This window comes from Caloenas nicobarica, chromosome 2, assembly GCF_036013445.1.
Source record: "Caloenas nicobarica isolate bCalNic1 chromosome 2, bCalNic1.hap1, whole genome shotgun sequence".
NCBI classification, from domain to species: Eukaryota; Metazoa; Chordata; class Aves; order Columbiformes; family Columbidae; genus Caloenas; species Caloenas nicobarica.
Genome location: NC_088246.1, coordinates 75373623 through 75386728, shown reverse-complemented (window position 1 = coordinate 75386728; position 13106 = coordinate 75373623).

The window sequence follows — 13106 nt, the reverse complement described above, 5'->3', positions numbered from 1 at the left end:
GACTTAAAAACAAACAAAACCCAAATATAATTACCTTGTGAGATACTCACAGGATGACGGGTAGTTTGACGTGCAAAGACTTTGAAGTGCAATACAAAAGGAGAAGATGGTGATGGAGTTCTTCTGGTCTTCCTCCTCCCTCCTGCAGAGGGAAAAGTAAAACAAATAAGGGGAATTAGAAATCACCAAGAAGCAGAAGGTAAGAAGTTAAAGAAGCTGCAGGAGGAAATAAAGGAATAGCAATTATTCTCCCTTAAGTCCCTCAATGCCAGAAGCAATGCAACTGACAAGAACATCAGGTGGACATGTACCTGTTCCATACATCCGCGTGGAGCGCATTGTGAGTGCCTATGCCTAAACTCGTAGTCCACAAGCACAATGTTTGCAGGCCCTGGTCCTCACAAGGGACATCAACCACCCTCATATATCTGAGAGGGACAAGACAGAAAAGAAGGCTCAGGCGCTCTCACCCGTGTGCATAAATACCTGAAGGGAGGGTATAAAGATGACGGAGCCAGGATCTTTTCGATGGTGCTTGGTGACAGGCCCAGAAGCAATGGGCACAAATTGAAACACAGAGGTTCCCTCTGAGCATTAGGAAACCCTTACTGTAAGGGTGACCAAGCACCAGCACAGTTTGCCCAGGGAGGCAGTAGAGTCTCCTTCACTGAAGATACTCAAAAAAAGCTTTCTGAACATGGCCCTGGACAACCTGCTCTAGGTTGCTCTGCTTGAGCAGGGGCATGGGATCCGATGACCTCCAGAGGCCCCTTCCAACCTCAACCATTCTGTGAATAAACACGCATTAATTTTTCAGCTACCCAGTCATCCACCAATCAACCTTTATGGCTAGAATCGCTAGCTCATCAGGCTCCACAACACTACATGCTTTAGACTTTGAGAGGCTAGCATCTTGTGCTGGATGGTATGAAATCACCCAGAACACGGATGAGTACAGATCAACTTGAATGTTTCAAGTAAGACAAGGATCATCGTTCACTCCACCTGTTAAAAAGCATAGAAAAACTTACTTGTTCAAAGAAAAATAATCCATTTATTTCTTTGAGGATACACAGGATTGCAATACTTAAAACCAATACATGCCTTTCACAGTACCTGAAACATTGCTTTGGCCTCGGCACCTCTGCAGGGTGACAAGTCAACTCATAATTCTGTGATAAACCAGTATTTCCTAGTTGCTGCTTTCCAAGTCTCATTCATTATAACCCTTTACTTCCATCTCCAGCAAAATATTCTGATTGTTAATCAAAACCTAGAATATAAACAATCTTCAAAGTCCTGCTTGTCTTTGTCACCTCCCCCTTATTAATTAATTCTCGCTAAATTCACTGTACCATCTGTCCCAGTAGGAAAAGGCACTCACTGAGGCCACCCTCAGTGCCACCAAATCACATGCTGGGCAAATGGGCTGCTGCCAGTGGCAACTCCTGTGAAATGCAGATGCTGCTTCTTACAAATAAAATGTTTTTGGAATTCACTGAGCTTGTCAAGTTGGACTGGGATCTTTACCCAAACAGTATTATTAAAAAACAAATGACAACCACACACCAAACCAAACCTAAAAACACCTGCTAAGCCAGGAATAAGTGGAACACACATCTACAGAAACCATGCTTACACTACATGATCTAAAGTAAAAATGACAAAAATAACAGTTTTCTTTCCGTGTTCAAATGTCAAAAGACAGACACATCCCCATATTTTTTCCCTTTCTTCTCTCCACTACGCCTGCCCATCTCAGCATTTATACTCAGGAAGAGTGGTGGGGTTTTAAGCTGGAAACCTGATAAACCCTGAACTTATATACTGGAAGTATTATTTTGGATGCTAAACAAGAGTTAACAAAATGAAAACAATGCAAAGCTGGGAGTTTTTAAACTAAATGACGCCTTGAATCAAGAGGATCTAAATAAGAAAGCAAAGGGAAAACACCTTGGCCACCAGAAGTTTTTCTGCTTGCTTCTTGGTAGGCTTCCCAAGACCAATCATGCCAGAATGTCTGAAAACAACTTCGTAATCTCAAGAGCTGGGCTGTAACATCCACAGAAGTATTTGTGAAGCCAGCATTATATTGTGTCTAGGAATAATTTAAGTCACACTTCTATTTTTGAATGTTTCTGAAGGAACTACATGTTCATTCATGCTGACAGAAAATTGTATTCTGGACAGAAATGAAACAAGTCTATGCATCCAAGAGAAGGGAAAGGAAAAAAACCAAACACATCAAGTCTTGACATCAGTTTTCTTGAAGCAAAATTAACCACAACAGCCAGGGTGATGGAGAAACCAGGGGCAACAACTCCAGTCTTTTGAACATTTTGGACAATCTATTTCAGCTCATGAGAACAGCTTTATTTTCCCCTAGAATCATAAGCATCTGAAATTATTTATATTAGCCTGTGGGGCAGCAGAATTATTTCTAATTCCTTCAACAGAAGATCTTTGCAAATTGTTAGTCCTAATGATGTAAAGCAGGAAATTTGGAGACCAGCTCTGAATTAGAATAAACATTTAAAAAATAATTCAGATCCCCAGTGCTTCTGACAGGTCCTGGCACAAGTAGATAGGCTGTTGCATGCACTTCTTAAAGAGATGCAGCACCAGAGTCTACAGTTCAGGTTCCCCTACAGTGGACATCCCCAGCATCACTACCAGTCATTACGATGAGGGCAACAGTAGTTTTTCACATTCACTCAATTCTTTTGTATTCCGCTACAGATTTAGACGCTGTGACTCAGCTAATGCATTTTTCACAGACAGACAGTTTAAACAGAATTGGTTGAAAAGACAGTTTTCAATTTAAAAAAAAAGCACATAAGAATAGAATGCTATCAATGAGATATCTCAAAACCTGAAAAGTTGAGAGGAGTTTCTGGGAAGCTTTTATCAAAATGCCATTCAGTTCCCTCACTACACTTCTATGAGCAGGATAGGCTCACCCAACTCTCTGTGGTAAGTTTACGCTTTCAGGGGAAAAAACCTTCCCGCACAAGAGATGTGGCACAACAGCTCTAGATGGTTCTCAACACAGAGGCATTAAAACCACAATTTCGCCACTGAACCAGTTAGCACTGATTCTCAGCATGTCACTTAGGATCTCTCTTTTTCAGTTCCCTCTCTGGTAAATTTCTTTTGATTACTGAACTTTCAAAACCAAATAAACAATACAGCGAATTGTAACGCTTATATATATTTAAATTAAACAAATAAGGCATATAAAAATTGCCCAGACATTCCTGAGAGAGGTTGGTTGGCTGAAAATATATGTAATTTTGCCAGTGTCTAGAAAAAGACATGCACAGAGTTCCTGACTTTACATTCAGAGACTTCAGAAATCTTCACCCGAGTTTTGTACCCCACTAAATTGGTTTGAGCTCAGAAAACTCCCTTATGGAAAATTTCTGGCCAGTAAGCCACTGTAACCTGACACGCCATCATTATTTCCCCATCTTTGACTTTCCTGGTGCTCTAAGTTCACACTCATGAAGAGCAACTGTAACCTGAGAAGAGCTCCAGCACTAACGGCAAGGACTGACGGCACATTCCCCAGAAACGCGTTATCACTGAGGACACAGCAGCCCAGCAGTGCAAGGCACGAGTGAGATTAGCGCTGGATTTTCTCTCTCCGACCACTGCCGCATCACAAACTGAAACCACTTGCACTGAGAAGGGAGAATCAGGGCACCCCACCCAGAACCTACACGAAACGCACAAAAGAGAGGCACAGCTCCTCTGCAAGAACGACAGCTGAGATTAAGGATCTTTCGCATCTGTTTTCCCTGTCGTGCACAACAGGAGCTCTGTTCGAAGAGCCATGCCATGGCGTCCATGCGCCATGCCTGGACTGCTGCCATACTTGACCCTGCAAATCACTGATGATAAAACAGCAGGGTACGACTTTGCTAAGATTACAGACTTGGCCTGTTTCTCCACTACATCAACACACTATCACCACCTCGCAGGCTTTCTCACGAAGGAAGCCGTGACACCAGCTCACACCAGCAACATGAAACCGCACCTTCCAACATGCTCTCCTTGATAATTAAAGCCATTCACATCTACATCCAGCCAGAGCAGCAAACGGGGAAGAGTTGGAAAGGAATTTTCTAGGAGCCAGACAGAAGCAGGGGCTTATTCCTCCTGGAGACTGTGAGGTAAGAGGCAACAGCGCAGTAAACACTGTGTCAACCAAGGGCCTTCAAACCACAGGTACCTCACGGTACTTGCGGTCCAAAAGCTGCTGGGTGGCCAGCAGCTGGTGCGAGTTCTTTCCTTTTGTCTTGTGTTTTGTTGACGTGCATCAAAATACTTCAAAAGTACTCACCTACCAACCTCTGGCAACTGTCACAGAAATGGTCTGGCCATAAATGAGGAGTATATTTAGAAATTCTGGGTCAAACCATAAAATTAAAAAACCCTGAACACCGTGGGTCTCCCAACAGCAAGACTTGGCTTTGTTGGTTGGGGGCAGCAGGGATTTGATCCTGAGGATTGGAACTCTTGCTCGTTGCTGCCTCTGGAAGGATTAAATTTGTCAGAGAGCCAGAGAGCCTCTGCAGCTCTGTGTCTCTGTGGGAACCCCTAAGGGGAAAATTAGGGTCTCCTCAGAACTGACAGGAAAATTTAAGACTTCCTTGAAGAAGAAAAGAAGCAAGGCAGAAAAAAATCTGAGGGAAGAAGTGGAACTATTCCTAACAATCATGATAATCGCAGTTTTGTAAGTTAGGCTGGCTAGGTGCCCAGAATGGGTAAACAGCCCCAAACCAGTTTAACTGAAAAGCATATTACAGTTCACACAACCCTGAGGCAAAGCAAAATGACCTCCAACTTCTCAAAAATCTTAGCTAGAGATTTTCCCCCATGCCTACTTTTTTATTTGTGTAAATTGATAAACCCGTGCTCTAAGATATTGGTGAAGTTTGATATTTCTGACAGTAACCATGATGTTTAGACACATAACTGTCAGTAAAAGCAAATGCAAAATAAATTTTGCTTAGATCTAAATTTTTTAAATCACTTATTTGAAATATATTTACAATACATTAACAGCTGACTGTACACAAAGCATAATGTGCAGTCTTCACAGGTATATTCTGCATGGACAACTTAGCCGATAAGTTTACAATGTTTTGCCCATCCTAAGAGTTTTAACCACATTTTTTCAGTAACTTTTCTACTTTTTTTTTTAATTAAAAAAAAATATTTTACTAACAAGTCACTCAGTTATCTTTGTATCAAGACAATTTTAAACTCAATTTTATCCCCTATCACACTGACCTAACAGCAGAATTCTGAATTTGACACTTGTGAAGATCAGAATTGTTCATAAAACTACAAAACAGGGCCTGCTGGCAGAGCTTCAGGAGCTGCACTTTGAAGACCCTTGGTCCAAGGTAATATATGATGGGGGAACTTTCACAAGCAATTCTAGAATTCTGGAGGTAGATCCTTGACGTCCTCTGTTGCAAACAAAAAAAATATTTTTTTTTTTAAACAGAAAATGGAACAGTGCAATGATTTTGCACTGTTATTCGATCTGCACAGGCCTTTACTGCCTAGAAAGAGTTAATCAGAATAGCAGTTTTCTTTCTTTAGCAGGAAATACGCATCCCGTGATCTAAAAATGGTGTCACTCAAGTTCACTGAGGGAAGGGGCAGGAACCACATGAAACAGGAGCTCCTGGCTGAAGGAACTGGGGCCATTTGGGGGAGGAAAAGAGGCTGAAGGGAGACCTTCTCACTCTCTACAACTACCTGAAAGGAGGTTGTAGGGACTGGGGTGTTGGTTTCTTCTCCCGAGTAGCAAGTGATAGGATGAGAAGAAATGGCCCCAACTTGTGCCAGGGGAGGTTTAGATTGGATATTAGGAAAAATATCTTCACAGAAGGGGTTGTCAGGCATTGGAACAGGCTGCCCAGGGAAGTGGTGGAGTCACCATCCCTGGAGGTGTTTAAAAAGCACATAGATGAGGCTTAGGGACACAGTTTGGAAGTGGACTTGGCAGTGTTCGGTTAACAGTTAGACTTGATGATTTAAAGGTCTTTTCCAACCAAAATGATTCTACAATTCTACAAAAGCTATGCACTATGTCCTTGCCCATCTTTCAGATCAGTATTGTAACCAGCCACATATTTAACACACTTCATCCCTCTCTACTGTGTTGCCTTTATCGAACAGCAACCTTGAAGCAGAACTTTACCAATGCTCAGAATAGCTTTTGACAAGGATATGTAAAACCATTCACCATCCGAAAAGGTCAGCAACACCTGTAAAAGGAACACAGCAGCGCTGGAGGAAGCCTGGTGTCCTTCTCATTTGACCTATCCAGAGCTGCTCCCGTACAGCATTAAAGATTCTGAGGCATTTAGGCTCCTAATCTCTTCACACATACGTGAAGTATGCCATGAGCATTGTTGGCTACAATCTGCACAAAATTATATTTCCTACATAATTTTAATAAGTTTGTCTTTCTTAATAATCATTTTGTATCAGGAGAGAATAAGTAGTCCCCCCTCTTTGAGCCTTTCTAACTTGCTAGTTTCTCAGCCCTTGATGCCAGCTCCCCACATACCCGGAAGCATGTCAATCACAATTTTATCTAATCTGCATCTTTTTTAATAAAAAGGAAGCCCATCTCTCTCCTAGCATTACGTCAGTATTCCTCTTTGAAGTCCCACGGAGCTGCACCTAATTCATACCAGAGTATAAAAATGACTGGAACACAGCAATCTGTCGGTTGCCTTCATTCAAATCCTTTAGTCTCTTTTGCTGTTACCCATCTTTCCCACGCATCCAGCTCGATGCCTACTAACACAATGCACAGTACACTGGCTTGAGACTCGCTCTTTATGCTACTCCTGACACTTCTCTTTTCCCTGCTGCCTACATCCCAGTGCTTTATTTATTCTGCTGACTTGTGCCAAAAACTGAAGTCACAGTCTGAGTTTTCAGTTTACTCACATCCCTAGCTCTTTTTCTTATTCTACAGTCGCCTCCTCCCCTTCCTCATAAACATTATTAGCTTTGAATAACTCAGCCTTTTTCATATCTGCCACGTATTTACATAATGGACAACTGTAGTTTATTTTCCTTTTCCCCCCTCTCACTAAAACCTGGCAGCTCACAACGCACAGTCCTTGTGCATTTGCACATCATCTGGGATATCTGAACCTCACAGTGACATGGGGGTTAAGAAATATGAAGCTTATTTTGGCTCTGTTGTGATTCTGACTCCTAGCAGCCAACTTGCCTCTTTGAAAATGTCATTTTTCAACAAAACCCACAGGCTTTAAGACATCCCAAAACTACATGCAGATGAACAGGCTCCAGCCAGCTCTCACTTGCCATGAAGCCAACATGCTAATAGAGCTCCATCTTTGCTTTCAAAAACCTCATGACAGGCTAATTAAATAGTCCAGATTTCTATGTGGTTGGCTTCAATTCCCTTCCCAGAAAGCTTCCTCTAGCTCTTTACAACATCTTAAAACTGGGTTTCACTATTTCAAACTGTTGCTGTTCTTGACAGTCTGTCTCAGGATTTTCCACACACCAACCTTTTCCATCACCAAGGCAAGCCAGAGAAAAGAAGAAAAAAATAAGGAGTGACAGATCCCTTCGGTAATTCCCCAATACCTCCAAAATCTGGTAAACAGGACATTATTCTGCTGGCAATAACACCCTCAGAACAGCTACAAGGGCACAATTCAACAGGCTACATGTCTAACCACAGTACCATGGGACAAGGACAAACTTTCTGAACCTTATTTAAGAACAATCAATCAAGTTTGAAAGCATTGGCTTGGGTGAAACACTGCAGTGCATTTCTCTCTTCTCTAGTCTCCCTTTTCCAGTGACAGCAAACTCTTTTCTGCAACTTCACCACTTTTCCACCCACTCTTTTTACACGTTAGTACAGCACTTGACATAATGCTGCTAAGCAGGCCATTGCATTTTGTGTTCAGTGTGAGAACTGGTTAGAATTTTGGTGAAGTGGTCAAAAGTTGCACTGTTTCCCTCTAAATGTGCTACTAGTGATAGTGAAACCTTCACTGAATCCTTCATCCAGGAACAGGAAGTTCATGCAGGAAGGCTTTAGACAGCAGGAATCAAATTTATCTCCTCCATAATAAAACTCACTGTAGTAATTCTCAAACTGCAGACACAGTAAAATATCTGCAGGGGTTAAACAAAAATAATAATTTAAAAGGCACTCATGAAGTAAAGAGAAACTTAAGTCCACAAGAAGGCTGCTACATATTTCTATTTCTAAATGGAAACAGGATTCTTTGAAAAATTTGACTCAATACATCCCCACTCAGGGCCACATAGAACAGCCCAGAGCAAATGAGAGGACACAGCTCTAGTGGCCACCATCACCAGATGATTTAGTCAATCACATGCGATCCACAATGGTACTAACTTATAAGCCACCATACTTGAAGATAGTTTAACAAAAAAGGATAAATGCCTTTCATAGGCATTTATCAAGACGGTTTTTTCCTTGCTATAGTTGCACCAGGGCTAGAAACCACAGGGATTTCTTACAGTGCTGACCAGCTTCTTGATTTTTGCAGATTCTGTTATTTGTAGATGTTCTCTTAGAACAGGGCAGTATCTCAAGTATGAATGCAATAAATCTAAACATGCTTAGAGGTATTTGGCACAGTAAGATGTTTGTTTATTATGAGGAAAAAAAATCCATGTTTTTACCAAATTCAGGACATGATGGAAGAACCCGGGAGTTCTTTATTTGCACTAAAATCAACACTCTTAACACATTCTGTCCCCTTCTGCCCACAAGACTCTTACCGATTTTGGAGAAAAACATACCGTATCTTTTCCAATATTACTATCTTAAAGATCCAAGGCAAAATTTCTCATGTTTAGTGTCAGTCCAAGATGAATTTCTGAATTCTAGTTTTCCTCTTTATTCGCTTTGGACTTTTTGTTCAAATTTAATTCAGAGGGAAGAAGTGGGGCATCACAGGCACTTTAGAGTAGTAATCTTATGAGCTGGCACACTTAAGATTAAGAACCCAAGGTGCTTCTACCATGTCTACACAATTTACAGGGACAAGCACCTATGACATTTTGGAGAAAATCTGGTTCAGGAAGCAACTTCTGTACTATTGAAAAAACCTCAGCCAAACATCTGCCCTATGTTACCATTGCAGGTTTTGACCTCTTAACTTTGTTTCCAAATCACATTTTTGGGGTCTTTCAGAAAACAGAGGTATTCCTGAAATGACTCATCTCTGAGAGAGAGAAAATAAACAAAACAAAAAAACCCCAAAAAACAAACACCACAAAAAACCAAACACCAAAGAAAACCAAAACCAAACACACAAAACAAACAAAAAAAACCCCCACCAAACAAAAAAAAAAAAACAAACCCACCAAACAAAAAAAAAAAAAAAAAACCAGCACCATTTTGGAGGTAACCCATTTGTGAGTTAAAGAGGAGAGAGAGCTCTCATTGCTGAAGGCTTTCGGTCTGGCTGACAGTTGTCAGCCTACTCTTCCAGAAGAGAGGCCAAGAACTCCACAGTGTATATTTCCTGGAAGCAAATCCTGCTTGCTCATCTACACAGGCTCTGGGCAACAGCTGGCCAAGGGCAGGGTCAGGCTGGGCAAGCAGGACACTGAGCAGGCCCTCTGCCTGCAGCAAAGCCCACCTCCCTGGCTGGTTTCTCGTGTTCAGCACAGTGAACAATTTTAGAAACAGATGCCAGTAAATCTGGGAGCACTTGAACTTTCTGAACCAACCCACCAACTGGACTAAGAAAAGAAAAAGCAGGCTGCTCCAGACTACAAAGTACCAAAGCAGTCCTGGATGGGGCAGACCTACCTTCTGACAGGCATGAAGAAAGATATTTTCTTCACAGCTCTCCTCCCTAGAGGTCTTCAGTGTATAATTGACTTGATCAAGCACGCATTAAAGAAGGAACAGGGAGAACAGCACCTGGATCTAAAGAAATCTCATATTTATGTGAATCTCAACAGCAAGCCTATTTTCAGTCCCCAGGGAGGACAAGCCAGTGTAGATTTGTCATTCACAAAATAAACTACTCTAGAGAATAAAAATATGTCTTTTCCACCCATTCTGTCAACACCAGGGAAGAGTTTTGCATAGAGCATGTGCGCTTTCTTACACGGAAGTGTCATGGCTATGCTCCAAGCTGCTGGTTCCATAGGATCTATATAGAGAGGCTCCCACGGCCAACAGTACCTTGGGGACTTGAAAGGAAGCTAAAGGAATTCTTCACTATTTAAAAATGCGCTCACATCTCTTCAAGGGAAGGCACAAAGGAGAGAGGTTCCCATGCAAAGTAACAGGGGTGAGGTTGGGCTGTTAGCCTTTCTGAAGCCACATCTTGCATAGCTTCCTGAAACTGAGTTCAGTCCCTGCTGAATCTTGCCCCTCTAAATCTTCATGCAAGGCACGGAGCTTTGAGTTCACTCTCATGTAATTGGTTTTAATGTCTAAATGTTTTGAGCATTGTTTGGGGAATAGCAAAGGAAATCTGGCAGCAAGAAGTTGAGAAAAAGGAAAGAAAAAAATTAAGCGTCTGACCCTTTGAGAAATCAGGGAACCAAACAAGCATCCTACTGATCCTGCAAAGTTTAAGGTACTTCTATCAACAGGGATCAAAACCTGGCTCCTAAAACTCAAGTATAATCTCCAAATAAAGCTCTGGCTGCTTCCCGCCAAATGCATCAATTTCTGCCTAGATCTCATAGAACTGACATGCTTATAATGAAAGCCAGAATTAATAGTGTTTCAACAAAACAATATATGCAAATTTAGCTATGTCTCTCTGCTCAATTGAAAGGGAAGTCCTACAGCTAAAATGCTCAGCCTTCCTCTTGGGGAAAACAGAACAATGAATCTTGCAGCAGAGTGACATATTCCAGGCAATTACAAGAGCTTCAGACCTCAAAGCCACACTGAGCATGACTGGAACATAAATAGATTAATGACTGCTAAGGGATTGCTTTCCTCCTGATTTGGAAAGCATGTTCCCACTTTGCTTTTGTAGCCTTTAATGATACACGACCATTCTTTTAACAAGAAAAGACATTTCACATTTTTATAAATACCCCAAATGCTTCATGTTACCCTTAGTTATCCTTCATCCCTCAGTTCTCTGCAATGTGGCCAACTAAATGGAGTAATGTTTTCCAGCACATTACAGTCTTGCCTTAAGCACAGTAAACCCCATACCACTTCCCTCACTTATCCTCCAGGCAGGTAGAGGAAAGACAGGACTTGTTGTGCCCTGGAGCCCTGGTCAAAACCACTCCCCTTGGATCAGCTGTCTTCGGAAGAAAATGGATGCGGCAAGAGCTGAATCTAGGTTCTGAAGTAAATTCTGTAAACACTAAATGATAACCTATAACTCTCTCAGAGTGTTTTACAAAGCAAGTAGCATCTCTAAGTCTGTTGCATTGAATGGGAAAGTATCAGAGCAGCACAGAACTATAGAGTTATTTGTAGAAGGTCACCCAAAAATTTTCTACCAGAGCTATAAGTAAAACCCAGATGTCTTTATCGCAGTTCTTCAGGCAACCTTGCCTTTCTATCTCAAACTGCCCCCTCCCGAAACAAACAACCCCAAGCCCTCATTTCCATCAGAGCAGGCTGAGATAGAATATAAAGGTACACTGCAATCCTTCACATTATCTACGAGTTAGTGTAGATAACTCACTACTCATCATGCTGACTTTCCTGGACCTCTGTTCTGAGCACATGAGCAAATGCGCTTTGCAGGACTTGGTATCCAGCCTGAAGGCTGTTAATGCCATTGAGGAATTACCTGCCTACAAGTAGGCACCACAATGCTCCATTTCTACAGATCTTCAAAAGTCTTTTATAAATCTTCAAAATTATGTAGGCACCACTGCTTTTACAAATCTAACCTGAGAGTGCCTATATAATTTTGAAGACTTAAGTCATGGACCTTGCAAACCCATGCTGGTCACAGGAATACCTTTAATCATCTGGCCAAGGCATCCATTACTCTGAATTGCTAAATGCCCACTATTCCTACTGACCTTTAAGATCAGTGCAGGTACTGAGGTTCCACATGCCTCAGACTGTGATTCTGGAGTATTTAACATAAGAGATGCAAGTCATAACATCCGGTACAGTAGTATGAATTTCAGTGACATCTGGCACACACAACCACCTTTTGGTCAAATCAGTCACAAGTACCTGACATGGCATTTATGCCAACTATGGCAAAACAAACGATACTCAACTGTCATAAGCTTACAAAAATACTTGAGCAACACTTTAGTAAGTTTATGGGGCTACAACATCTTATTCTGACACCAGAAGCTCTAAAACTGGATTTAGTATCTAACCAAACAACAGGCTCAAGAACTAATGTATCACTGCCTCGTTTTGTGCCTGCCCTGCAAATGCTGACCATTTAAAATCTTAATTTGCTTCAATCACAAAGAAGAAACCTCTCTGCAAAAATAGTAATCAGTGTTGTCCCAATGGCAGTGTGATGCCTGGTTCAGTAAGGCTTCTATCCCAGTGCTAAACTATAAGAACTTTTGAAAATTGCAGTGTAATAGCAGTAGCTTCCCACAGAGCCTTAAGCTACGCTCTTTTAAAAATGTGTACTTGATTTGGTAGCACTCAGGAAAAGTACATACTTCAACAGTGACAAAGATTAGAAATGCTTGTCTTCATGATAAATCAATAAACATGCTCTTTTTCACCTGCAATCACATTATAAGACGTAGCCCCTTTGCACTCTCTGCACCCCTACGGCCATATGATACAGAAAGATTGTTCGTATCTAGTGAAGTTAGACATCTGGCTTAGACATTAACAACAATTATATTAATATCAATGTTTATCTATATTTGACAGTGGAGGGGCAGAACAGCATATACCACTGCTTAGGATATTCTTCAATTACCCAAGTAAAACATATCCGTATTCTAATAACCAAGGCCCACTAAATTGTTCTAATAAAGCCAGCTAAAAGAAACTTGGTGTAGCCAAAGCATCCTGCACCTTGCCCTCTGGAAAGCTGAAAACTGCTCAAGCCACTTCAGCTCTACCTTTT